The sequence below is a fragment of the Delphinapterus leucas genome, chromosome 2 (assembly GCF_059928025.1).
Source record: "Delphinapterus leucas isolate spDelLeu-1000000601 "Yukka" chromosome 2, BTC_Dleu_Yukka2, whole genome shotgun sequence".
In the NCBI taxonomy this organism is placed as follows: domain Eukaryota; kingdom Metazoa; phylum Chordata; class Mammalia; order Artiodactyla; family Monodontidae; genus Delphinapterus; species Delphinapterus leucas.
The window spans coordinates 943,445-970,178 of NC_143130.1; the positions used below are offsets into that span (position 1 = coordinate 943,445).

Consider the following 26,734-nt stretch of genomic DNA (forward strand, 5'->3'; position numbering starts at 1 on the left):
AGAGGAAAACTAGATATTCTTCTTCTTTGCATCTGCCCAGAGCTTAACGCCGTAACTTTTAAATGACAGGTACTCAACAAATCTCTGCGAAACAGTCAGCCAAAATCGTTAAGTTCCATACCTAAAAGGTGTCGTTGAACCTGAAAACGCTGCCACTAAAGAGTAACGAGTTTGGCTGCAACTGTCACCTGTAAGCGGAATCTCTAGTCCTTCCCCCGGCCTCCCCCCGCCCAGGATCCAGCGTGTGACCAAGGGCCGCCCCGGCTTCACACGCAGAGGCCCCCTCCGACTCAACACGTTTAAAACTGAACGTCTTTCCGCTACTTCCCAAACCTGCCCTGACCCCCGCACCCTGGCATCCACGCAGATGCCCACGCCAGACCCTCAGAGTGGCTCCCTGCCCTCCTACGTCGAGCCCATCACCGAGTGCCATCACCTTCCTGATGTCTCTGGGCTCAGCCCACTTCCCGCCCTGCGCCGCTGCAACCGGCCTCACTGTGGACCTACAGCTGCCCCCGCGCAACGCACTGGCTCCGGGCGACTAAGGGGCGATCGTTAAAAGGTATGTGCGCGCGCACGTACACACCCACACACATCTGTCCTAAAAACTCATCAGCTCCCTCCCTACCTGAAAACTGGCTCTTAGAATCTAATCTAAAAATCCAGAATGTGGCTTGAGAAGACCGTGGACAACGTCGCCCCTCGTCCCTACGTCACCAGCTCGCCTGGGACCGCGCGCCCCTTCACGTTCAGAGCTCCAGTCTCGGATAAACAGCAGGGTCCTACGGTAGAGCACAGGGAACTGTACTAGTATCCTGTGATAAACGGTACTGGAAAACAATATGAAAAAGAATGTGTGTGAATATATATATATATGTGTGTGTGTGTGTGTAACCGGGTCACTTTGCTCTACAGCAGAAAGTAGCACAACACTGTAAATCAACTAGACTTCCATAAAAAAGATTTAGAAAAAAACAAAACAACTCCAGTCTTAAGCACTTCTAGCCTACACCGCGCCAAGCTCTGTCTCAGCTCCCCTTTCCCACGTACGCTGTCCCCTCTGCCCGAAACACTGTTCCAGGTCCCGCAGGCGGCCGCGCTCAGCCTCTGTTCAGCCACCACTTCCACAGGGTGAGCCCTGGACTAGTTCCGCTTCCTCTGCTCCAGCTACGACCTGTACCTCCTGTGCCCTGCGAAGCTCACTTTCCTCCCAGCTCGTGTCTGACGGCAGCCTTCCCTTCGAACAAGAGCAGAAACCCTGTCCATCGTACACGCCACCCTACTCCTGCAGCACCCACACATATCAACACTCACTCACGTGTGAAGCGGTCCTGGCCAAAAAGAGTGCCACGGTTTTTACCCCGCGCATGAATGTTATCTAGTAGCAAGCGTCATCAAGACGTTATTAAGTACTCAGCAATGGTTAGGCTCCAAGAGTAGTTCAAAATAGGGGCCCAGCCCAGAGGGGACTTACAACTGAGACAGGGAAATAGCTTCTACATAAAGGTACTCAGCTAACAAGAAGGTGTTGTATACAGATAAACAAAATAATCCATTGCTGTAAGTTAGTGTTGAAAAAAACAGGGGAAAATAAAAACAAAAGAGGGTCTTTGAGTTCGATTATTAAAGGATGGACAGAATACAAACAAAAAGAAAGACATTACAGGTGGAAAACTCTGAGGCACCCAATCCTGCGGGTGTATGTATTTACAGGATCCCAGGTTTACAAGCATGCAAAGGTCTGATTGTTAGGAAAGGGGTTAAAGTTCAACGAGATGATCACACAACCAGTTTATAGTTTTAGAAGGTTAAAGCTGAATACTTAGAGAGTAGCACAATACGAAAAACAATGAAATCTGGGTAAAGGGATTAAAAACTTGATCTGATTAGGAATAAGTGCCCGAACATTGGACCGTGCCAGCTATTGTACTTCCAAGTGTGTTCTCTGACTTCAAGCCCTTGACAGCCCTCTACCCTAAACACTTGTTCCTGCCTCAGTTTACACATGAGGAAACTGAGTCTCAGAATACTGACAACATATTCAAGGTCATATAGTTGGTAAGTGACAGAACTGGGGCTTGATTATAGCAACTTCAGAGCCCTTAAGGGTCCATGAGGGAGAAGTCCTCTTTGAAAACAGTGTAATGTGGGCAGTGTTTTTAAATCTGATAACTGGGTACAGGGGACACCGAAGGCTGCATGCTCAGCAAAGCAGCAGCCGCAGTGAGCTAAGTCAGAGGTGAGCAGACTTGAACCAGAAGGACGGCAATGCCATCAGAACACAGGAGATCAGTGCAGCAGAATGTCGGGGGGGGGTGAGGGGAAAGCAGATCTAAAACTGAAAAATAAAGAGACGCTGGAATTCAAAGATGACTCTACAGTTCCTAATCTTAGATAGGAAAAGGATAGTGATGCCATGAATAGGAACTGGGTATGTTTAAAAGTGGACCTGTTTTTCCACTTTAGGCTTTGCCTGAGGTCAAGATGAGCGATTCACGTGCAACGTCCACCAGACAGTGGGGACAGTGACATCGGAGCTTGCTGAGAAGAACAGGCGAGATTCATATTATAAGTACTAATGTTATATTTAGGTATACTTCTTAAACCAAAGGAGACATGTTCTAATATTAAAAAAACTAACAACTGTTAGCCAAAAAAACGGAAGAAACATTTAATAACACACTTCCCCACACAATCCCACCTTCCCTAAGCGGCCCTAGCAACAGCGGTTCTACATGTGTCAGCTCAAGACAAAAACTCCCAGCCACCCACTCATCCCCTACTAACGATTCCACACCCAATGCAGTATCTTTGCAGCATCTTTTTGAAACACTGAATATTGAGACCATCTGCTGAAGTACATGTGGAAATTTTAGCCACAAATTAGGCTTTCAACTTACTAATGGTAGCAATTTTTAAAAATTCTAATCAATTTAAGGCATTACAAACAAATAAGGATTTCTATTAAACAGCAGGGAACCAATGACGGATTTCCATTAGCAATTTTAGGTACAAACAGAAGACATCTGCAGACAATACAAAAAATTAGAATGGAAAATGTCATCTGATCTCCGTGTCTCCACGGCTAGCTACTCGCACAACAGACAATTTTTTAAAAACAAGTAACAGAACAAAACATGCAGTGTATCTTTTCTGCTGATCATTTTAACACCCGATATGCCCTTAAAAGGACAGAAACATTAATATGTAAAAGCACATTTAGAAAAAGATGGAAGGATACAAATTCATATTAGCAATTGCTTGTGGGGAAGAAAAGGCAAGAGAACTGAGAAAAGGGCAACAAATTATGCTTCAACTTTATCTACACTGTTTCCTTTCTTTCATTTAAAAAAAAATCTGAAACAAATATGCCAAAATGTTAACATCTGTTAATCTGGGGTGAAGGTCATATGGTATTTACCCTGGTCTCTTCGCCATTCAGTATTTCTGAAATTTTACCCAAATTATTCCAAAGAAAAAAAGGATCCAACCTCTCACCTAATGAAAGTACCACACAGAGCATGTCTGACCTGTCTTGCCTGGAGGACCCCAGCTCCACTGGGTGAAACTCACTTCACCAAGCAACCAGCTTCTTTTTGGGATGTATTTATTGAAACGTAAGGGCCTAATTAGCAGGTCTGAACCCTGGGCTCGGTCCCCTGAAAGTCCTCTATCTGGTGGGCCTTAATCACGGGTGAGTCCTCAGCGGCGACAGCTAGGAAAGAGCACTTGGCCTCCGTGTCTCCTAGGGGAGCTGAGAGGAAGATTCCAGAAGGAAGAAGAGGCTGCTGGAGACAACTCTGGATAAGTGCCCTCCCCACCCTCCCCCGTCCTCCTCCCTCCTCCAAGGCCCCGCGAGGTGCCGGGCAGCACCGGGGCAAAACCCCTCTGGAGCAGCGTCCTCATTTGCTCACTGTGAGACGCACAGCGCGTTCCGGAGGAGAGCCAGGCGTTCGCTCCGCCCTCCCTCAACCCAGATGGCAGCAGCGAAGCAAAGAGAGGGCAAAGCCCCGCCCTCAAGGACACGCTGCCTCCTCTCGGTCTCTTAATCTTAAAATGCCCCCCCCACCCCCCGCATCAAAGCCAAGGAAATTCAATCCTACCCGCAGCGAAAGGATCCCGTAAGACTATCATGACGTAGGATGCGGTGCGGGTCAGGCCACCTGAATGGACAAAGGCCCGGGAGCCCCGGCTTCCCCGCTGCGCCCTGAACACAACAGGGGCTGGCACGGCTGCGTCCAGGTCAGCAGGGATTCCAGACAACAAGGAACAGGTGAACTCGTGCATCTTACATTCCCCCCACTTTTTTTTTTTTTTAACCAACAAGAGATTCAGTTTATCCACTGCCAAGATCCCTTAAACTAAGAGAACAAAAATACATCAAAAGGAAATACTACTGTGCACCCACTCAACACTTTTGAGTTTTAGGAAGACTCAGACATAAAGAAGCAATACAGGGATGCTGCAGCTCACATCTCCGGGGGCGAAATTCCTTTTAACAGGGTTTAGGCATAAAGGAGACAGGTGGGGTTTCTAGTGCTCTGGACTCTAGATTAATAACAGCAACAGAGTAATGAAGCTTCTTAGACTCTGGACCTCTAAAGGCAGGCCAGGGCCCAGCCAAGACGGCGGGAGAGGACCGAGGTCTGAGCATCTCCGACCCGGGAGCCCTGCACACAGCAAGGTCACGACTGTCCGTGACTGACGGTGGGCACTTGCAGCAAATCCAGGACGTCAGCAAGGACAACACAGAGGACGATGCACGTCCCGGGACACGGCCCTACGTGTGACCAGAGTAGGGGGCGGGTAAGAAAGAATAACACGTGGGCCTAAATACGACAGGCTTTGAAAGTCCCAGGGTGGGAGAGCCAAAGGATGGACGGCAGACCGTGCGTGCGCCGCAACACGGAACGTGGAGAGACCGTGAAGGGCGGGGCGAGCTGTCACAGCCGCCTGCACGGGGGACCAGGCGGAGGAGGTCTCCGAGGCGGCGGCGGCGGCAGCAACGGTGCCACGAGACACAGGAAGGAAGACATGACGGCATCTGCACGCTGACGGATGGCAGAGATGGGAAAGCGGCCCCGTAGTGTCTCCAGCCACACTGCTAATTAACAAGGAACAGCAACTGCCACTTGTGGACCTTCGACTGGTGCCAGACACGACACCAAGGGCTTTCGCCACCCTAGCCCGAGGCAGGCACTGCCGCCAGCCGGCTTCAGGTAGGAACACAGAGGCTTAGAGTAGATAAGGTGCCTTTGCTCGTAAGACCAGCAACGAGCAGCGCTGGAATTTGAATCCAAAAATGTTTAGAGTATTATTCAGCCTTAAAGAAGGGAATGCAGCCATTTGACGATGTGGATGAACCTGGAGGATACTGTGCTACGTGAAACAGGCCGGTCACAGGCAGAGACGCTACACGGCACTGCTTCTGTGATCAATCTAAACAGGCAGACTCACAGAGCAAACAGTGGAGCGGTGGTCTCCAGGGGCTGGGGGCAGGGGGACGCGGGGACGCATGAGACAAAGGGTACAAAGTTTCAGTTACACGAGGTGAAAGTCCCAGAGATTTGCACAGCACAGCGCCTACAGATACAGCGCCACACGGTATTCTTAATCTGCTCAGAGGGCAGATCTTAGGTCAAGTACTCTTACCACAAAATAATAATACAGAGAGCGGGAAGAAACCTTTGGAGGTGATGAACAGGTTCATGACACAGAGTGTACCAATGATTTCTCAGATGTACACTTATCTCGAAATGTACACTCGTTAAACTGCACACATGGAGTACGTTCAGCTTTTTGTATGTCAGTCATACCTCAACCAAGTGGTCTGCAAAAAAATGTTTGTTTTACAGTCTACATCCTTAACCATTAAGATATACGTATATGGCCTTAAGGTTTTCAGGGACCAGGGCAATAAATATCAACTAAACTAGGAAGCGAGTTGGAGAAACAGACTCTCCAGGACACAGGAGACTGGAGGTGTAGTCACCATCCAGCACATCAGCCCGGCAGCCTCACAAGGAGGCTTCTGGCCTTGGAGAAGCTAAGCTTAGTTTAAAAAATCGTAGAACCTAGTGTTTACGCACATTCTCGTAAACGGAAGTACTCGACTGTTCCCGTAGATCTGCTGGAGATGCGATGTAAGCCCTGACGTTGTCGCAGGCAGACGCACGCTTCACTAGGAACCACAGGCCAGAGAAAGGAATTCCAGCTCATGCTGCCTCGGCTCAACCTTCCAGCGAGTTCTGCCCCCTTGGCTGATTAAACAGGGATCTGAGGGGAACCCACGGTGGACATGCAAATGTTCTCTTCCTGCCCATTTGTAGACGGCCTAAAAATGTCACAGTCGGTTTCAGAGGGAAGAGCAGCTGAAATCAACGCTAACTCTGAGACATTCGAACATCCAGGGGATGCCACAAAGCAACTGCAAACGGACTCCCGCAAACGAGGTTCCGGTGGGCTCAGTGGACCCGAGCTCGCTGGAACCCAGACGATGGGCAAAGCCACGCTGTGCGTGTGTGCGTGCACGCGTGCGGGAGGTGTGGGGTCTGAAGACAGATCGAGGACTGAAGCCACTCCCACAACTGAGGGACAGTAGCAAGAAGCAGAGCCAGCAGCAGGAACAGAGAAGAAATGGCACGGTCTGAGAAGCAGGAGAACTAAGCGCCCCACCCGGCCATCGGCTCACTCAGTCTCCACCCGAATCCGCATCCAGCCCAGCCCTGCCGCGGCTGCCCCCCCCACTCGCCCCCTCACCAGTGTCCCCCCGCACCGCGTCGGGGTCCTCCGGCCCTCCCGACCTCACCACGCCAACAGGGAGAATTGCCCAGGGCCCACATCTGGCCAGGGCATCTCCGCAAGGTCCCACAGACTTCCTCTCAAACTGAGGTCTCTTGTGGAGGATGAAGGGTGGGCGTACAAATGACACATCTTCCCGGAACGTCAAGTGACGTTTAACCTATCAGATCCAACATAAACTTCAGAACAATTTTATGCTTGTGGTGGGCTACTCTCTGAAGAGCCCTCAGACTTCTCCCGGGCCAACTTCTGTCACTGAGGGGTGCGCTTTGGTGCAAAGTGTTAGACTTGTGCTTGTCCAGATTAAGATGAGAAGCCAGAGAAAGAAAGACTGAAGATGTTGTATAAGGAGAGAAAAACGCCGGTATGAGTTCAGATCATACGATACTCTCACACTATCTGGTCTCTGGTGTTTAGAACAACAGGTGACGTGGGTTCGAATCTAAGCTTTTACCACTTCCTAGTCATATGACTCAGGGCAAATTATTTAACTTCTCCATGATTTGGTTTTTTCCCATGTGCAAAATAAAAATGACAATAACTTAAAGGGCTGCTGTAAGAATTAGGCATAAATATCTAAGGAGAGCTGGCTCAGCACAGTGCCTGGCTTTCAGCAAGGGACCGATAAACGGCAGTGACTGTTTGTAAACTCCAAGCCCGTCCCAGTCGGCTAAAGCATTCCAAAGCTTTTGCTAAGTCCACAATTATTCTCAGACAGGAAACTGTCTATTCTGATAAGCAGTCCCGCCTTGCCAGTCACAGTCTGTCCCTGACAGATATTGTAGGCTCCATATGCAAGAGAGTAAATTTAATTACCCAGTTCTGGAGTCCTCTGGAGATCAGAAACACGGAGGACACCAGAAGCCAAATCAAAATCACTTTAGTTGTCATCTACAGAGTGTGAGACACTGCACTGAAAACAAGGTGACAATCTTAGTCCTGAAACTATGTGCACCAGTAATGAAATAAAGCACTTTGCTGAGGATACCAATCTGAAACACACACGAGAGGAAGGGTACAGGACGGACTAGTGAATGAAGAACATCCCACTGCTGATCAGGGCGTGAATCAGTGCCCAGGGGCGTTGCACAAACGTACAAATATTTATATAACCTTTTGTCGTCTAGGTACTAAGTAAAGTGCATTCAGCAATCACTCAAATTATGAGAAGGAATGCGGGGAGGAAAGAGCAGCTAAGAACCAGCCTGACCTGAAGTAGAAGGACCTGTTCCAAGCCACAGTTGGCACCCACAGGAATCTGGGTGAAAGTCTGCAGGCTAGGACTGGAGGCACCTGCCTCTCCTTTTTCCCTCACCCGAATCCAACAGATACTCCAGTTCCATTTAACCTGCTCCTCAGATAATCAGTTTCACCTACTGCTTTGGTTTTTCCAAAGAAAACTTTATCTTCTATCATCCATTTCTCAGCATTATAAATTTTTAAGGGGGAAATACTGTAACCCACAGAATGCCAGTGACAAATTTATATAAACTGTCAACTTTTCACCTATTTTATTGCACCATCAGCACCTTCAAGGCAGGATGCCTTATACACTTTCAAATCTGCTCTCAGAACACGATGTTAAGATATGTAAAAGGATAATTATGTGCAATAACTACATTATTCTAGAGGCAAGAAAAATCTTGTTTTAACTCAAAAAAATTCCAGTTCCTTTAATAGCACCAAGATGTGTCTACTATTACATTTTATTTCAAATGAGTTAAGCTACTTTAAGAATACAACAAAAGGACTTTTCTGTTAATAGTTTCCTTTGGATTTACTTACTTCTACAAACCAGTGCAATTTAGCTTGGTGTTTCAAAGAAAAATGACAGACCAATTTCTTCAACCTGAACATACTTGAAAACTAATTTTTTCTAATCGAACATTTAAGCTGCCTTTTCTCTACTAACTACATCTCAAATAATATACTTTCTCTTTATTAAGATAGATCCTAATAAATTAAAAAGACAGAATTTAAATATCACGATTTTGCAAACCCCTAATAAAACAATGGATCTAGGCAATGATGATCAATGACCGTGAACATCACAGAGAGACAACCAACACTGCTGGAATCCAGCTACCAGTACACTCAACCACCTATGAAGCAATTTTGCCAAAAAAATAGAAACTGAACCAAATCAAGATCAGATTAGCATTTACAGGAAATAAAAGAACAGAAGAACAGGTTAAACCACACGTTAAATCGAGAGCATCACAACAGGTTACCACCTGTTATAATTCTTAATTATGATGTTACCAAGCAAATAGTTTTTGATACACGCACAGGACATTTCTTCCAGGTCTCTTTGTGATTATCTCCATCTAAAAAGATGAGAAAAATCAACAAGTAATAGCGTGTTTGTGGATGTGTTTACTGTGTTAAGACAGCAAAATGCACAGCTTCATATACGTCTGGAGTTGCTGATCTCAGAAGTACTTGCTTTCCTAGTGTTACTAAACTTTCTTTCACTGGGAAAAGTATAGCCGAGCTGAGCCGAGAAGTGGCAAGGCCCTGCTTCTAAGAAGATCGCTTTAGGAGTAAGTAGGCAAAGAAGCTGGGTCTGGTTCAGCCCCGTCAGGGAGACGTCAGAATGAGGGGCTGGCCCTCGGCTGCACTGGAGGAGATGCTAGGTGCCAGCTCTTTGCTCTCAGGGTCCAGAAAATCCGGGGACTTCTCAAGAACCTTTCAGGACGTAAAAACTATTTGTGTAACAACACTGAGAGGTTGTGCTTTTCACTACACTGGCATTTGCACTGATGATATTCAAGCCAGGGCGTGTAAAACCGCTGGCACCTTAGCACAAAGCAGGGCAGGGGCACCAACTGTGCAGGTCAACACTGGTCCTCACCAAGAGGAACTCCGGGGGGAAAAAGCACCAGTTTCACCTAAGAATATCCTTGAAGAAACGGTGAAAACTAACAACTGGGTGAAATCTTGACCCTTGAGTGCATGTCTTTTTAATATTCTGTGTGACGAAATAGGAAGTGCAGAGAAGAACCTGAGCTGACCACTGGAGAATGACGGTCACCTCGAGGAAGAGAAATTGTGCTGGCTGCTCTATGTGTAAGCCGAACTAGCAACTTTTTCTATTCCCCAGAGTAGTATTCTTATATAAATAACTGGAAGACAAAGTGCGTATCTGGTAAACATCTTCTAAAACTGAACCCAGTGAGCCAGACGCGTCAAGGAAAACACCTGAAGTGTTTGTTGCCAATAATAAAATTCAAGCTTTCAAGCAGAAATTGTTTTTGGAAAAATTATACCTGCCGCCAGGAACTTTCACGAAAGCTTTCTCGGTACTCACAGATTCTTCTGATGGGCTCACTGCTGATCCTACAAATGGTTGTTGTTGTTTTTTTTCAAATAGTATCATAACACATGCCAACATTTGGCAGATTTATATAATTCCATGAATGAACATTTCCTCAATCACGTATGGGTAAAAAGATTCAAAGTACAAGAAAGACCGATAGATTTAAATGTAACAGAGTGAGAAAGCTTTATTGATTGGGGTTCAGCTTCTACTCTGCAACTCAACTTTAAGACTACCACTTAACAGAGTTTTACTGTAGGATCAAAGAATGACTACCTAAAAAGAATATGAAAATACTCCTCTCTTTTCCAACGGCAGGTCTGTATAAGGTGGGATTATCTTCATATATTTCAGCCAAACAATAAATCACAACACACTGAATACAGAAACAGATTACTAAGCCAGACATTAAAAAGAGCTGCAAAAATGTAAAACGATGTCACACTTCTCAATTATTTTAATAAAGTTATTTTTCATAAAGAAGTTATTTATGTTAACATATAATGGGGTTATTATTTTTTAATGAATTTATAAATAAATTTTCCTGCTTGAAGTTCTAACCCAGTAAATATTAATAGGTACAACCCACACAGACGAAACATCCTTAATAATTTTTAAGAGTGTGAAGCGGTACTGTGACCAAAGGTTAGAAAACAACAGCTGCGAGAACTGGAGTCTAGGTCATGCTTCTTCAAAGCTCTCAGACATGACTTTGATTTCTCCTTCGAACAAAGATGGGAGCCCAGCACGAGCCGGGTGACAGGGAACCCAAACTACTCCTCAGTTACAAGTCAGGATCAGGAAAATGCGGAGGCGGATGGCCCCTGGGGTCCTGCAATGTTCTGTTTCTTCACCTGAATGCTGCTAACACAAGTGTGTTTGCTCTGTGAAAATTCAGGGAGCCGCACACTTAGGACAGATGCATTATATATTTCTAGGTATATGGTGTACACATTTTTCGAGGTATATCTTACACTTGAATAAAGTTTTTTAAATTCACGGTATAAGATGCATAACGACTTCTGCTTTGTTCTTCCAAACCCACGGTGGCTTTCAGCTAACCAGAGTCATCGTACACAATATACTTCGGAAAAGCCTGATGAGAATAATTCAAATATTTAATTTAACAACCTCAGTACAGACAACTGTAACTTTTCAGGGTTAAGAGCTAAATACCATCCTGGTCAGTTTCCTTACAAAGATCAGGAAGAGAGTTCTCTGCTTTTACTTCTCCAGCTTTTCGAACGACAGTGAAGTCACAACAAATTTTAAAAAAATGAAATCAAATACAATTTAAAAAAATGAAATCTCCCAATTAAAGGCAAAACTAGGAATGAATTCCCTTTAGGGTATTAAAGTGATCAAGCAGCCACTATCTCTGCTCATCTTCAACGCATCGACGCAAGTCTAGACAAATACAGTGAGGCAAGAGCACACAGAGAGCGCGAACTGGAAGGAAATGACACATGAACATTATGTAAAGATGAAATCACCCTCTTCATGGAACACCCAGAAGAAAAGCTAGCCATTAAAATACCACAGATTGCTCCCCCTGCAAAACAATTAAATACAGATAAATATGTCAGTGCCAGTTCACAGAAAGGGAAACCCACACACTTAATAAGCATCTGATAAGATACTTAACTGCACCAGTAACCAGAGAATCGCAAGTAAGAACAGTAACATATGTGCCCAGACACTCCATCTGGGGCATCAGGTTAGAAAAAAATTATAAGGTCAGAAATTATCAAGTACCAGCAAGAATGTGGGGAGCGTAACCGAGCACAGCCAGCCCAGCCAATAACCGGGCAGGACTCAAGGAAATGACATCTATGCCTGAGAGAGGGGCTGTGAGGAGAAAAGGGGGAAACGCGATAAAGTAACACGAGAGGCTCCGCGTGGACCGCTAGTGAGAGAGGACCACTAACTCGGGTCTGCACACCCGATCTGGGAGAGGGGTCCCCATCTCACACGCCCCTTCACTGAACCGGCAGGTCCCTGTTCACCAGGCACTGCGCCCGTGCTGGGGACACAGTAGGGAAGATTAGATCCCTGCCCTCAGAGTTGACGTTCCAGTGAAGGAAACAATAAAGAGGAAACAGATAAAGCTACGGTTACGCGTGTGATAACTGCTACAATGGAAATAAAATGCTTGACTGTGACAGGAAGTGATGGGAAAGGAGGGGCTACTATCCAGGGGATCGCCAGAGAGAAGAAAGCTCTCAGAGATCCGTGGGAAGAAAGGGAACCAGGCATCCAGCAAGCTTCGGAAATATCTCCAGGAACTGCATCGAGGGCATCAAGTTCAGTCACCACTCTCCAGGGGAGACTGCAGATGTCCTGAAGAACATCCAGGTGCTGCCTTGTAACTGAACCCCAAGGAACCACCTTTAAGACTCCTGTTCCATAAAGTACGGACCACAGTGATTACAGCTAGCGTCCAATATATTTTGACCAAAGAGTTCAAGCTTCTTAGAGGGGGAAAAAGACACCAGCGACGTAAATGTTCTATGTCTCTAAAAAGGTTTCTGGAAAATTATTAGGATCCACAAACTTTCCCTTCATTCATTAAACAGAAGTTGAGTACTCATGTATCCTTCCCATAGCACACGGCAGGGAAATGAGGATAAAGATAAAAGTTTCTGTCCTTAAAGAACATACCTCAGCTCCACAAGGTTCAGGACTCTAGTTATTTCTTTCACTAGTTGACTTTTATGATTAAAAGCCAGCATTGACTACATGCTTGCAACCCTCCAGGCAACGTCCTACGAGTTTTTACACACGTTTGAGGTCACGTAATACTCCCAACAACATACTACTACATTATTTCCACTTTAGAAATGAAAAACCAGAGGTAAGAAAGTTGCCTGGTGTCAAAGAAGGAAGAACAGGCAGAGCAGGGATTCAAAGCCTGGGTTCTTAGCCACCACATTTATATTCCCCCCTGGAACCCTGTCAGTGGTTTTCCCCAGACCAGAAGCATCACCAACCGTCACCCTGGAACTTATTAGCAATGCATGTTCTCAGGGCCCATCCGCAGACCGGAGGAACCAACCTGTGGGAGTGAACCAGCCACCTGAATTTTAACAAGCCCTCCCGGTGATTCTGAGGAATGATAAAGTTTGAGAACCTCAGCCTCAAGTTTTCATACTCAGCTGTATGTATGTTAAAGGTGAAATGACTACCATTTTGAAAATTCCAAAATGCGAAATTGTGACCCTATTTTAAAAAGATCTAAATGATATTAATTCATTTCCTCGTCACCCACAGCACGGCACCTCCTCCCCCCTGGACTCTGTACCCTGATTAGACTGTCTAAAAAACAGTCAACTCTGATGGGCCTTCCTGGGAACCGAGCTACATTCCAAACATGAAAGGGAGCACAGAGGTCCAAACAGGATCTTCACAATTTAAATCCCAAGCCATATTAGGAAGAGGAAAAAAAGATATTTTGAATATCAGCTACAGAAGCTTGGCAAATCTTGGTCCATGGCTCCACAATCTTTTTCATCCTTAGCTCCACTCCAAACTTTTACAACCTCATTTCCACAAACTTCCAAGCGCCAAAAAAAGAAGTTTACAACCCTCAGAAATGTTTGATTCTCATGATTCAAATTGCTGTAAGTACACATAAAGAGGCACTGTCTTGCAAAGAGCAAGTTTTTAATCACGAGTAAAGCTAATCAGAGGCTTTTACTGTAGAGACTACAGCAGTACGTCCTAAAGTTTTCCCTGCCCCTTAGCTGGACCAGCCCTCTAGGGCACCCTACCTGACCCTTCTCTTCTCAGAGAAGTATTTAGACCAGTGCCTTCTTTTGTCCCCAAATCAACTGCCCAATACAAACACCCCAGCTCCATGCATATTCAAGGTTTCCTATTTCTAATAACGCCTTTTTCCAAAGGGAATGGAAGACCGAGTATCAGAGGTAAGTACTTTCAAGCACCTACCATAATTCGAGAACCTAACACATGCCAAGTAACTCTCTTAAGCCATTCACTTGCAAACACAAGTCGTTCATTTTACCAAGTTCAGGATTCTACTTATTTTACATAAATTCGAAGCCGGCAGCCTTAAGCAGCCCGAGCCTGGACCACGGCACGTCTGTAAAACTGACTCAGTGCTCCCTGACTCGGGGAAGCCCACACTCAGGCGGTGTGTGCATCCGCCAGCCGCTTACACCGCCCACCGCCCGGCCACGCTCCCCCAAGGGCGGGCAGCCCCGCCAGGAGCTTCCTTCCTGGAAGGAGCGGCACCTACGTACCTTCCCCTCCCAAACCACCATCAACTCCCCTGAGGACCAGAGCAAACTACCAAAGCTCTCCTGCCCACACAAAGCTCAGCGGACCTGGATCATACAGACACACACCAACCGCCTACAGACCTTCTCACCTGCGTGCTTGCGCTGCCTTTTAAAAGTCCAGTGTTTTCCACAAAACATCTCACAAAATGCAGTCACCCTAACTAGTCCTTACTCTGCACTGACCCTGCCATTTGTAACCCTAAAACGGCACGGCATTTTACCAAAGCTGCGGCTGTGTCTTCTCCTTTCTGTAACCATCGGTGACAAGCAATTTAACCAGTAACCAGGCCAGTAACAAGCGAGCTCCCGCCACCCAAGGGAGAAAGAAAGCTCCCCGCTCTTTCCTAAGTGAAGCTGACAATCATGCTTTCCCATAAGAACAGAAGGATCTACGAAGTGAGCCTTCAAGGAATAAAAACTGTTTTACGTGCCTGGAAAAAAAGATGTTTACGTATTCGTTCATAGCAGGTATCAAATAATCTTGCTATATACAGCCACTTCATCCTACCTCTTCGTTTAAAGAATCAGGAATCTAAGAAGGCAAAGCATAAAAGCACGCTCAAACAGCTCACCAGAGTTCACGTAAGATTTCAACAAAACACAAACCAGTTCAAGGGTACATAAATAAGGACCAATAAATTCACACTCTGTTCTAGGTTCCGGGGCACAGCAAGAACCAGAGTTTTTTAGCTGTTGTTTCTAAAATTACTAACAACTTCCCTCACTTTAAATTAAGCTGCCATGTCCTTCCAAATGATCTCATTTAATAAAACTGACTTAAATCACTGATTGCAATTCTGTTTGAATTTCAGTGATGGCAGCTGCAGCACATTTGTATCTTTGTCAGTGAAATGCTTTTAATAAAAACAAAAAAAACCTGATTGAAATCTCCAGTAAACAGCACCCAGTGCACCATCTAGTGGAAGCTGTGTAACGTCGTAATTAAATCTTTTTTGAAGGGTAGAAACCCTGAAAATTACACCGGGGCTACAGGCCCTATAGCTAAGAATACAGGTAAACACCCTACAAGCGGCCTAAATCTCTTTCCAGCTTCCCACACTGCAAGAGGTGCTCATCGGAAGAGACCTCACTTTCTGTACAAATTAGATGATAAAAGTTTCTTTAAGGAATGTTCTGCTTGGGTGCTAGAAATTTTAATTTGACCAGAGGAGTAAAAATTAAGACATTAATGCAAAAACAAATAAATGAGTAAACAGAATCAGAGCCGAACGGACAAGCCCTATGTAAGGGATGCCTTACATGACAAATAAGTTATGTCAAAATGTACATGTTCCACCCAGCAGAGCACCTGCCATGAAAACAAGATGTTGCTTCATGACTAACAGCTCCATTCAGTAATAAATAAGACATTTCTATGTTCCCGATGACTAATAAATTTAACATAACCTAACAACTCCCTGGGTTCCCCAAGCCTTGACATCATTCAAGGGGACCCTCTCAACTACCCATCTAACCCCACTTGCCATTAACCCCCAAAATCCCCTGAGTTACTCTCATCAAGGAAGAGATGATTTTTACATGTTCGACACTTCTCAATTTATAGTAAAAACTTCCTGGAACAAAATCATAACCAAAATGTGTTATGCTTCAGTTTTACTTACGTTATGAATATTAACTAGTTCAATTCAGAAAGCAGTACTCAAGTCCAATGCTAAGCCAGAGATGCAAACAAAGAAGATAAGATTTTCTAATGTGGAAAACCTCCCAAAACTTAAAATAGAGATTTTTCACATAGCACCGCTAGGGTTTCTTACCTGTGTGAAAAATCACCTTTCTGGTGAAATTCAAACTATCTTAGCAACCTAAGAGGAAAAAAAAAAAAAAAAAGCCTAAGAATATTTTACTTGGAAATAACCATCTCCACCTCTGACTGGTGTACATGGGAATCAAATCGGTATGCAGAAGCTTGCTTGACGGTGGGAACCTTACTGGACCGTGCATTAAACCCATAACAGGTATATAACAGCAGAAGTCTACAGACCTGGGGCAGAATTCCCTTCATCTCTAGGGCTGAGTTTACATACCTGCAAAATGGGCCTGAGGTGCACTACCTGCTTCTGGAGAGTAAGAGGATACCAATATTGATGCAGTGCAGTGAGCTTCTCAATTAAAAGACCTAAATGCAGTGCACCTGGAAGGGAGGACCTGCTCCAAGAGTCCTCACTGTGCCATTTCCGCTAAAACTCGTGACCTTCATTTCACTTGTGAACAAATGGTGAATGAGAAAAAGCTGTTACGCAAGTCAAAGAAAAGGTAACAGCAATTCAAGGTTTTTCATCACAGGTAAATCACATCACTGTAGTTAACTGCCTAGGACTTGTCTGCAAAGTATTACTGCGTGGGTAGCAGGTGCATCCCTAAAACCTGAAGCCTGGAGGCTATGTTTAGAAAGGCTTTTTTTTAATTCGAACGCTAATGTTTAAAAAATAAGAAAAAGAAAACGAATCTCAAGTCTACACCCACCCACGAGGAGAGACAGAGACAAGGTGCCACCCCCAGACTCTTGCACACTAGCTCGGCATCGCCATCCACGTTGCTCCCCTCGTCCCCACCGCACGGCCCGCACTGCAGCCCAGACAAAGGTGAGTCACACTGCTGGGTCTACTTGTCACGGAAGAAAAAACCTCCAATAAGTTCACGTTAAAGGCTGTTTCGAATTTTAAAATAATAAGTAATAAGTAAATCATGTTCCTATCTAAATGCACTGCAAAGCGCCCGTGTCCATGAAGGCTGTAACTCACACCACCTAAGTACAGACACCTTTCCCACTTAAAAAAAAAAAGCCACTTGGCTTATCGCTCCTTATCAGCAGGGCCCCTGCGCCGCGAGCCGGACTGACTCAACTCCGCGTCTCCCCTCCACCTGCAGGGCTCCCCGTCCCCCCGCCCCGCCAGGTGCAGCGGCCGCGCGCTCCCGGCGGAGGCGCCCCGAGGCGGGCGGGAGGCTCCGGTAGACGCGGACCTGCCGGCCGCGGCTGCGGGAGAGCCAGGGAGCCCGCTCCGCGCCCGGGCTCGGACGGGCGCTGCAGCCCCGGCACCCCTTACCTGCTCCGGGCGGCCGTGGCCGCGGGAGGCGCGCTCGGCCCGGCGCAGGCAGCCCCGGCCGAGGCAAGGAGGCTGCGACCGCGGCCGCCGCGAAGGACAATCAGCAGCCTGCGGACTCGGCACCGCCGCGGCGGGCGCAAGACGCACGAGTCCGGGAGCCCGGCCCCCGCTCCAGCCCGCAGCCCCGCGGCGGGGCGGGGCCGAGGCCGGAGGGGAGGGGCGGGGCGGGGCCGCTCCGCCCGCGGGGCGAGAACGCGGTGGACGCTGTGTAAGAGGCGCCTGCTGACTGGCTGCGATAGGGGTGCACGTCTCCGATTTGAAGACAGGCTCGCCAGCAGCGCTCCCTCATTGGTCGGTACGTGAAAACAAAGCAGAGCCCTGATTGGTGGAAGCCCTGTAGCTCCTCTCCCCCTACCCCAATCATCGAAGCTCCGCCTCCGCCCGCTCCGCCCCCGGGTGGCTGCAGAACCAGCTGTTTCGTGTACCAGCTAGCTGCCTTCCTTAAGGGAACCCGGGATGCCCAGGTTCCTTTGCTAGAAGCGAGCTTCCTTATTCCACCAAGAGTCTTTGATTTCCGTATGAACTTGTTGAATAGCAGCTAATCCTTAACATCGCTTAGATTTAGAGCGACCTCTTGGGTGTTTTTTAAAATGCTGCCTAAGATTCACAGGGAAATTGGCATATGCAAAAAGAAGGTGTGAAATGTTTTCACCCCTGGCGAGATTATGCTGTGTTTTTTTGTTTTTGTTTTTGTTTTTTACCTTTCCGTGTTCCATATTGAACGTGTATTACTTGTATAATTAGAAAAAAAAATGTTTAATAGGACATGAATAAGTTACACAGAATGGTAAAGGCAAACTTTGAGGATATCCGTGGGAACTAATCCTTCCACAACAGAAGAAAATACAGTAATAAACGCAACACCTGAGGGCCATCAAAAAAGTACATTCTGGTATCAGCCCCCTTCAGCTGTCTTAAAGAACTTTATAACTATGAATGAGCTGTCTTAAAGAACTTTATAAATACTCTTTCCATATAACTACTATTTACCCAACATATAGTGTATAATGAACTGCCCAGTAAGCAGATTCATAGCAAGACGTGAGAATACAAAATACACAATAAAGCTTTAACCAAAAAATTAGACTACAGAAAGAAATTTAGAAGATAAACTGGAGAACTCAGCTAATGGAGGGAATTTTAAGAAAGAAAGGAACGTGACAGCCCTGGGAGATGAGACTTAGATTTTGAAGATTGAAGCAGAGGGAGGAGGGAGTGGAGATGAAGACCTACAGTCATCTGAGCTCTCAGACCCCGCCAGCCAGTCTAGAAAGGGGGCGAAGTATATCTCACCTGGGGACCACACTCGCTTAACCCTCTCTAGCTGCTTTCCTCTTCTATTTGTTCTTTTTGTCATTCCCACGAGGTTCTGAAATAGGCTATTTGAAGTGAAGCACTTCACCCAACAGCTCCATAAAACTTATAGTGTTGAGAAAAAATGCAGATCGGCAAAAGTCAAACGTAAGGAAGGAAAGGAATGTTAAGGTAAACATGAACTTGAAGTGATGTAAGGACAAGAAACCTAATACAAAGAATGAGACAAATCTTTTTCTCTCTCATTTCTGGAGAATAAGGTAAAGCTCTTTGGAGGACAGAGTAACCTCATTACCTAACAAAGACTTTTTTATAGAACCCTTGTAAGAAATGGAATTCTAAACGCTAGTCTGAAAATATGTGTCCCAGAGTATTCTGAGAAAGAAACTTAGTGTTGAGATCTAGTTATGTTTAAAAGAAGAAAAAGGGGGTGCGGGGGAGGGAGGGATGAGAAGGGTTTAGCACTCCTAGTAAAGTTTATTCCACAATAACACCTAAGATTCTGTCACTAACATTCTTTCTTTGAGATTAAGTAATTTATATCAAAGATTATTCTTTTATTCACTTACTCACCAAACATGTAATCAATATTAATTACCAAGTACTACTAGTTCCTGCCGTGAACTAGGCACTCTACTAAGTATAGTCTTGAACAAGACAGACTGGAAGCTACTTATCAGCTGGAGAAGACAGATAATGAACCAGTGAACAGGTAAGGTTACAGACAGGGATCAGGACAAAGAGGGAAACAGTGACCTGAGGGGTGGGGGAGTGACTGTAAATTGGGAAAAGAGAGAGGAATACTCTAAGGAGAAACGCTCTAGGAGAAATGCTAAGATTGGAGGTGCCACCCAAGTAAAAAACCACAGCTCTACACAACTGCAAGGCTGTAACATTCCTGGTAGAGGAAAGAGCAGGGCGAAGGCCCTGAAGGAGGAAGAAAAGCGACGTGTTAGAGGAACAGAGAGAGGGCCAGGTGGCTAGGCTGGTGCGGGAGGGTGGTCCCAGACAGGGCAGAGAGGACGGTGGGGCCTGGTAGGCAATGGCAAGAAGTTTGAGTTCTATTGCATGGATTCCTGATGTGTTGATCAACACTTCAAGCATCAGTGAAAGGTAGGCCTTCTCTCCACGTCCCCAGGTGGGCTGTTTTCTTCCAGAAAGGGGCAAAGGAGATTTCTTTCTCTTAAGTTGCTGATATTGCAATAAGATCATTAACTTTTTAAATGGGCGCTCATTGACTACGTCAGTCTATCAAGCATAGATCTATGAAGAGCAAACTATTTGCCAAGGACAGGCTGGGTGTGAGACACAGACCCGGGTGGGGCTATAGGCAAACTAGCTCTGCACAGGCGATGGGGGAACTCAAGGGAGCTCTGAATCAGGAGTCATCCCAGTGACAGGGGACAAAGTTCCAGATCCAGGGGCAACAGCAGATGAACACTGGGCAGCAGGCAGGAGGAAGGGAATCTGATGCGAAGCCTTAGAGACCGTGGCACACAAAAAAATCAACCCTCCGCACATCACAAGCTTGCCTCGCGTGGGTGGACCCAGAGGGTGGAAACAAAAACCCACTGGGTGACAACATTCCGAGGGCATGGGGGCTGACAAAGTATGAAAATAAGCGGATCGCTGTTTCACATCATCATCTCCTTCATTTCTTCAACAAAAGTCATTAAAATTAGCAGATACCCACTTTTCACTATGACATTCTTTTTTGGATAGCAATGGGTTAAGAGTGTTAATCCTATTTGACCAGAATTAGGACAGAGCTAAAGCCCCTGGAGTAGAGATCTGTGCTGCTAGTTCCAGCCCTTCCCTGTGCTTGCTGGTGCGCTGTTTCTCAGTTGAAGTTACGATTAGCAGATATCCATAAGGGAGGAGAGACAGCCCCTGCCAATCAGAGGAAAGGCTGGGAAATGTCATAGAATCTCAGTACATCTGACTGATGGCACGTCAAAAGATACAGCAACTAAGAAATTTTAAAATGCAGCCTTTGCAATGTCTGACACAGTGCTTCAAAGCCACTGAAGAGTAATTCCTCTACCTTAATAATAGAGTTCAAAAATTAGTTATAAAGATAGAGGGGTGTCTTATAGAAGCCAAAGATTGGTCTGGCCAAAAAGTTCGTTCGGGTGATGTTGTGGGAAAGCCCGAATGAACTTTTTGGCCAGCCCAGTGTAAGCAAAAGTAAGCCAGTCTTCAGGAAGGCTGGGAGCCAGAGACGGAAAAGCCATGAGAAACTCAGCTGAAGTTTTCTCTGTCTTCAAACCTGCCTCTCTCTACACTTCTGCTCTATTCTTCTCCAGAAAACAGCTTTCCAAGCTCCTGTGTCCGTAAGTAAGAGTAAAGCTACCCCAGACACACACACACACACACACACACAGGCACACAAACACACACACGACTGAATCAACTCCCTTGACCCAATCCCAAGTTCTATGGAGAGAAGATATAACTGGCCCAGCTTGGTCTCCCCCTCCCCCCCATCACCTACGGTGTGGGGAGGATGGAGGTCACTGGCATGGCTGCTAAGTACCATCCCTGTTGATGGGCAGAGATGTCCAGGTGAACAGGCACTGGGTAGATGACCAGAGAGGCCTTCATCGTGTCCCCCAGTCAATGAGACTCCATTCTCTACTCAGTGACAGTCTTCCCCTGTCCTTTCACACTGACGTAGAGGCCCCCAGGCCATGGCCAGCGTCCTCAATGGTGATTGCTAGCTTTCTTGATATCTCCCTACTCCAGGTGGCTTCCCGACACCAAGTACCCTTGTCTCTTCCAGTTTCAAGTTGCCTTTAGCCTTCTACTCATTCCAAATCCCCCTGTCTGGAGGATACACCTTGACCTCAGTGTATTTAAGGAACAAAAGCACTTGCCAAGTTGGTGACTTGCTCTCGGCTCTGATGAGACCAGCGTGTAGGGCAAGCAGAACCTCAGGGCTGGATGGAAGCGGAAGGCAAAACTTTGCCCAGCACTGTCCCTTCAGCATGCCCTCAGAGGGAAGCCTGCCCCTGCCCAGATGAAAACCTGGATGGTCTCATCCCTGTGCTGATGGCTGTTCAGTATTCAAAACCTTTGATCAGTTTAAGCCACAGGATACAGTTTTAATTCAGAAATTTTAATACAAATGCCAATATTTTGATCAACACTTCGAGCTTCATTGACCTGAACTTTTAACATCCGACTGTGCCTCTCACGACCTAGACAATGCAGTTTCTCTGGCTGCCACCCCCGTAGTTTCTGGTCCCTGAAGCCCACCTTCCACAGGTGTTCCCACTGGAGAAGACCCCTCCAGGTATTCTGACGTCAGCATCTCCAGCGCAGCTCCCTCCTCTGGCCCTCAGGAAACGCTCATACACGCTTTCCCGGCAACAGTGGTGGGCGTGCAGCTGCTCCCCGAGCACACGGGTCCCCCTCCCCTGCCCTCTCTCTCTCTGAACTGCTGCCTCAAGCTGCTACCTTCAGCCTCTCCGCTTTGGATACCTCGGGTGAAAGTCAGGCATTCCAAATCCCGGAGGACACAAATCAAGCTGCCCTGGTGGTGCTTTTGATGCTCCCTCTCTTGTGAGATAAACAGGAAGAGCTTGGACGAGTGGTTATGTGGGACTCAGCATCGCTTCCCTCAAAGAAAACCTTCATAGATTCTTCCCTACACCCTACCGCTGCCCTGTTATCCGGCTTTGAGTGAGGGATTCTGAAGAGGCCTCAAAGGGCTGAGATATTTCCTTTGAGATTTGCTTCTGGCTCTGGTAACTTTTAGAATTTTACATCTATCGTCTCTTGGTGCCTCAGTCAAAATCTTACAGCTGCATCTTGTCATACTAGTGTGAGTCTCCGAAAACTGCTTTCTTAACACCAAGGACATAGAGCGATAAAAACTTGTTCTCTAAAATCATAGGCTGTCAGAAACTTAGCTGTTTGAGTGTCAGTGAGAATGGAAGAGTCACTCTTTCCTGGACAATGGGAGCCTGTGTGTCCCTTTGACACAAGGACGCAGCCTTGATTTCCTCAGTGGCAGACCTTCGGATAAGAGATCTGGGGAAACAGCATTCCATGTTTATCTTAACTTTATGGTTACCAAGGAAATAGGACTCTGAATCCACCCTTCAGCTCATACTTGATGTCAGCAAGAATATTACTAAATGTTAATAAAATATGACTGACAGGCTTGCTCTGCTCTGAGTCCATCACAACACAGTCTCACCTAAATCTGACCTAAACTCCACCCTTCCCACACCCCCTGCGATAACGCCGCTCTTCCTTAGTCTGGGGAGGTCCTCTCCGGGCTCCCTTGTTACAGGATCAGAAGCCTAACTACGCGAGACTCCAGGTTTGTCTCTGATGGTGTTTGACTGCTGGGCTTTATCATCAATGACCAATTCTTCCCAGATCAGGTCACTAGCTCCTAGGTCCCCAGGTTCTGTGTTCATGTCTGCATCTCCTTTCACTGCACCAGCCCCACACACTCACTACCATCGTTGCGCCATCACCGGTCAGCCCGAATCCTGCGACTACAATAATATAACACACAAAACGCCATAAACAAGCACATGCAAATACTCACGTCTGCTCGCTCCAGAAGAAGAGCCAGCGGAGGGTATTACAATTACCCGAAGGCCTTTTGAAAGTTACAGAAGCCCTGAGATACTGATACGATCCTGCCTGCTGTTCTCTCCCCAAATACGCATACTTGACTAACTCATTCCAGCAGTGACCCTGCTGGTGAGGGGAGAGTACCTGCAGGTATGTTCGGGAGGTCGAGAGACTCTGCTTTATCCTTCTCTAATCCGGTAGGCCCTTCGTCAAGATTCTAGGTCTATCAATTTGGGGGAAAATTCTTCCTCTGAGCCCAGAGCACCAGCTTGATGTTGCTTACGAGTGAAAGGAAAGAAACTGTCCCCATGGTGACAGGGACTTTGCCTGACTTATTCACCAAGTCTGGCACAGGGTCAGTGCCCAGTGAACGTTTGCTAATTGAATTAATCTGGAACTCATTTTAAGATGGGAGGGTTTCAATCCACCAGTTGTACCTGAGCAAGAAGCACCCATCTAAACGACTAGCAGTGACTGTGGTCTATCTGGCAACTTTTCAAGATTGGATTCTGATGCAGTTGGCAACTGACTTTCTCCTCAAGGGCTTCTAGGTGTGAACTGAAAGCTGTCTAATAACTCTTAGCAAGAGGGGTGAGGAATGACAGCATGATATGTGGGTGAATGAACCTTGATTACCAATGATCCCATGAACACAAGGCTGTACGTGGGCCTCAGCATAGTTGTCACCAAGTGTGTCACAGTAAGACAGTTAAGGACCTCTGGGCTAATGAGACACATTAAAGAGACTGATAATTGCTTAAATGCCGGTGTGCTTACCTGAGGAGCCTCAGCCTGTGTGTGGTCTCAGGTGTGCCTGTAAGACATGCCTATCTGACGGTCACACACACACAGGCGCACACACACACAGGCGCGTGCGCACACACACACACACACACACACATTTAAGTTCCTCGTACTAAATCAAATGTGCCTCCACCCTCCCAAGTTTGAAAAGCTGTTAATTTGAAGTTTGGAGTAGTTTTGAAACACTCTTCAGGGACTTCCCTGGTGGTGCAGTGGTTAAGAATCCACCCGTCAGTGCAGGGAACATGGGTTCGAGTCCTGGTCCAGGAAGATCCCACATGCCGCAGAGCAACTAAGCCCATGCGCCTAGAGCCTGTGCTCCGCGACAAGAGAAGCCACTGCAATGAGAAGCCCGCGCACCGCAACAAAGATAGGCCCTGCTCGCCACAACTAGAGAAAGCCCGCGCGCAGCAACGAAGACCCAATGCAGCCAAAAAAAAAATATATATATATATATATATATATATAAATTTATAAAAAAGAAGAAAAAAACACTCTTCAATCCATGGCATTTGAGGTGAGCATAAGACAAAAAAATTTTTAATTGCATTTGGCATTTTTGAAAAAGACCAAAACTCTTTTCGCCATGATTATAAAGTGAGAACAAAGATAACATACCCCAAAATGAGTCCTATCTCTATTTAGCCACACTCATTGTGAAAGAACAGCCCCAGGGTACAAAGAATACCTTCACTTTGCAATGCTTATGACTGGAATAAGTGTTTTACATTGAGAAAGAAACGCATTGATAGAAAAGTTGAGAAAAAATAGAGTGAAATGAGTTACTCAGAACTTATATTTAATTAATAGTCATCTTTGTACTTACCTTTTTGAGCTCACAAGGGAGAGAGTCACAAGCAAAATCACTCTTGTTCTACTTTTGTTCCCCAGAGCCTACGATCCACCATCCTTCGTTAACTAGTGCTGACCTGGAAATGAGAAGCTTCCTCATCAAGCCACTTGGAAACTGAGTGACTCCTTCTTGTACACAGAAGATTAAGAAATGTGTAAGGAGGAGCCATCGCAGAATGGAAAGCCTTGGTGCTGCGGCAGAAGAAACAATCTGCGGGTGTGCACACACAGACGTTGCACTGCCAACTAAGACGGCGCTTTAGGAGACGGCACTCTTGTTTTGTTGCCTCTATTTTCTTAACTCATGTAGTTTTCTCATGACTACACCTTTATCCCCAAATTCCCTCTCCCTGGTAAATGAGCAGGAAACAAAGGAACTTAATAGATAAGTCTCTGAGATCTGAGTTTAAATTCTAAGATTAAAAAAAAAGAAACCATGTAAGCAAAAAAGATAGAGAGAGACATACTAAATAATAATAAATTTGAGATTACAGACCTGACTGATACCACCTCAGGCAGGTGATCAAGGCCAATGTCAAGAGTGATGACAAGTCATGTTGACAGTGTGTGTGGTCTTCCTTCCCAGAGCCCCAAACCTCCGTCTAAGCATGGGAGAAACAGCAGACAAATCCTAACAGAGGAGCATATGCTACAAAATAGTTAACCAGTACTACTCAAAACTGTCAAGGTCCTCAAAAACAAGACAGGTCCGAGCCCGTCACGGCCAGGAGCAGGTTAAGGAGACATAACAAGTAAACGTAATATGGTAGCTTAGATGGGATCCTGGAAGAGAGAAGCAACGCCATGTAAAACTAAGGAAAGCTGAATAAAATATGGGCTTTGGTTAATCACAATGTATCGATATTGGTTCATTAATTGTGATGAATGTGCTAGGTTCCTAAAAGGGAAAACTAGGTGTGTGGTATATGAGAACTCTCTGTACTATCTTTGTTATTTTTCAATAAAGGTAAAACTGCTCTAAAAATGAAGTTGACTTTTAAGAGATTATATATATGTATGCGCACGTGTATATATGTATATACGAAGGATACTGAAGTAGCTCAAGAGCTCAGTGGAAGATCTGGACACCCAAGGTTGGGAAGAAGTAGTCAGGTCCGCAGCAGCCTCTCTCAACTGTGGCACTGCATTCAGTGCGACTCAGCTCTGTCATCCCTCAGGCACTGTGTCCCTCGGTCCCACATTTCAGTCCCCAAAGAGAAGAGCCCATTGCCTGCGCCTGGCTGTCTTCACCCTGCCCAGGTTTTGGTGCTAGAATCACGGCTGCTGTCCCCATGCCTGTGTCCAGGCGACCAGTTCATAAAAGGGGAAGCTGTGACCCAGGCAGGTCCTTTCTGGAAATACTGAGTAAGATGCTGTAAGTTAAGAGGCTTAGCTGATAAAGTCAATATCCTAAAACTTCAAGGCCAGATGTCCCAAAACAAAGGACAAAGGAGCATCCCTGTCATTTGCATTTGCCATTTTACATGCTAGAACAGCTCTTCTGTTGATTACTACATTTTATGAAATCAAGATTCATAAAAACTGATTTCTAAAAGAAATTGGTTTAGCCCCCAAGGACTCACGCCTACTCTCCTGACTTCTAAATACAATTCCTTAACTTTTTA

At 46.0% G+C, this 26,734-nt stretch overlaps 1 protein-coding gene across 12 annotated transcripts in view; it reads right to left on the minus strand.

The window, feature by feature from the left end:
- Positions 1 to 17,727, minus strand: part of MPP7 (MAGUK p55 scaffold protein 7) — a 250,618-nt gene extending 232,891 nt beyond the window's left edge. For 3 of the 12 annotated variants that reach the window (XM_089906317.1, XM_089906305.1, XM_089906306.1), the window contains exon 1: positions 17,487 to 17,725. The gene's annotated coding sequence lies outside the window, so the exon portion shown is untranslated. Of the gene's footprint in view, positions 1 to 14,852; positions 14,954 to 16,196; positions 16,245 to 16,466; positions 16,644 to 17,486 lie in introns of all 12 variants that reach the window. The other 9 variants (XM_089906315.1, XM_089906314.1, XM_089906307.1 and 6 more) reach the window with 8 other exon arrangements.
- Between the last annotated feature and the right edge of the window lie 9,007 nt (positions 17,728 to 26,734).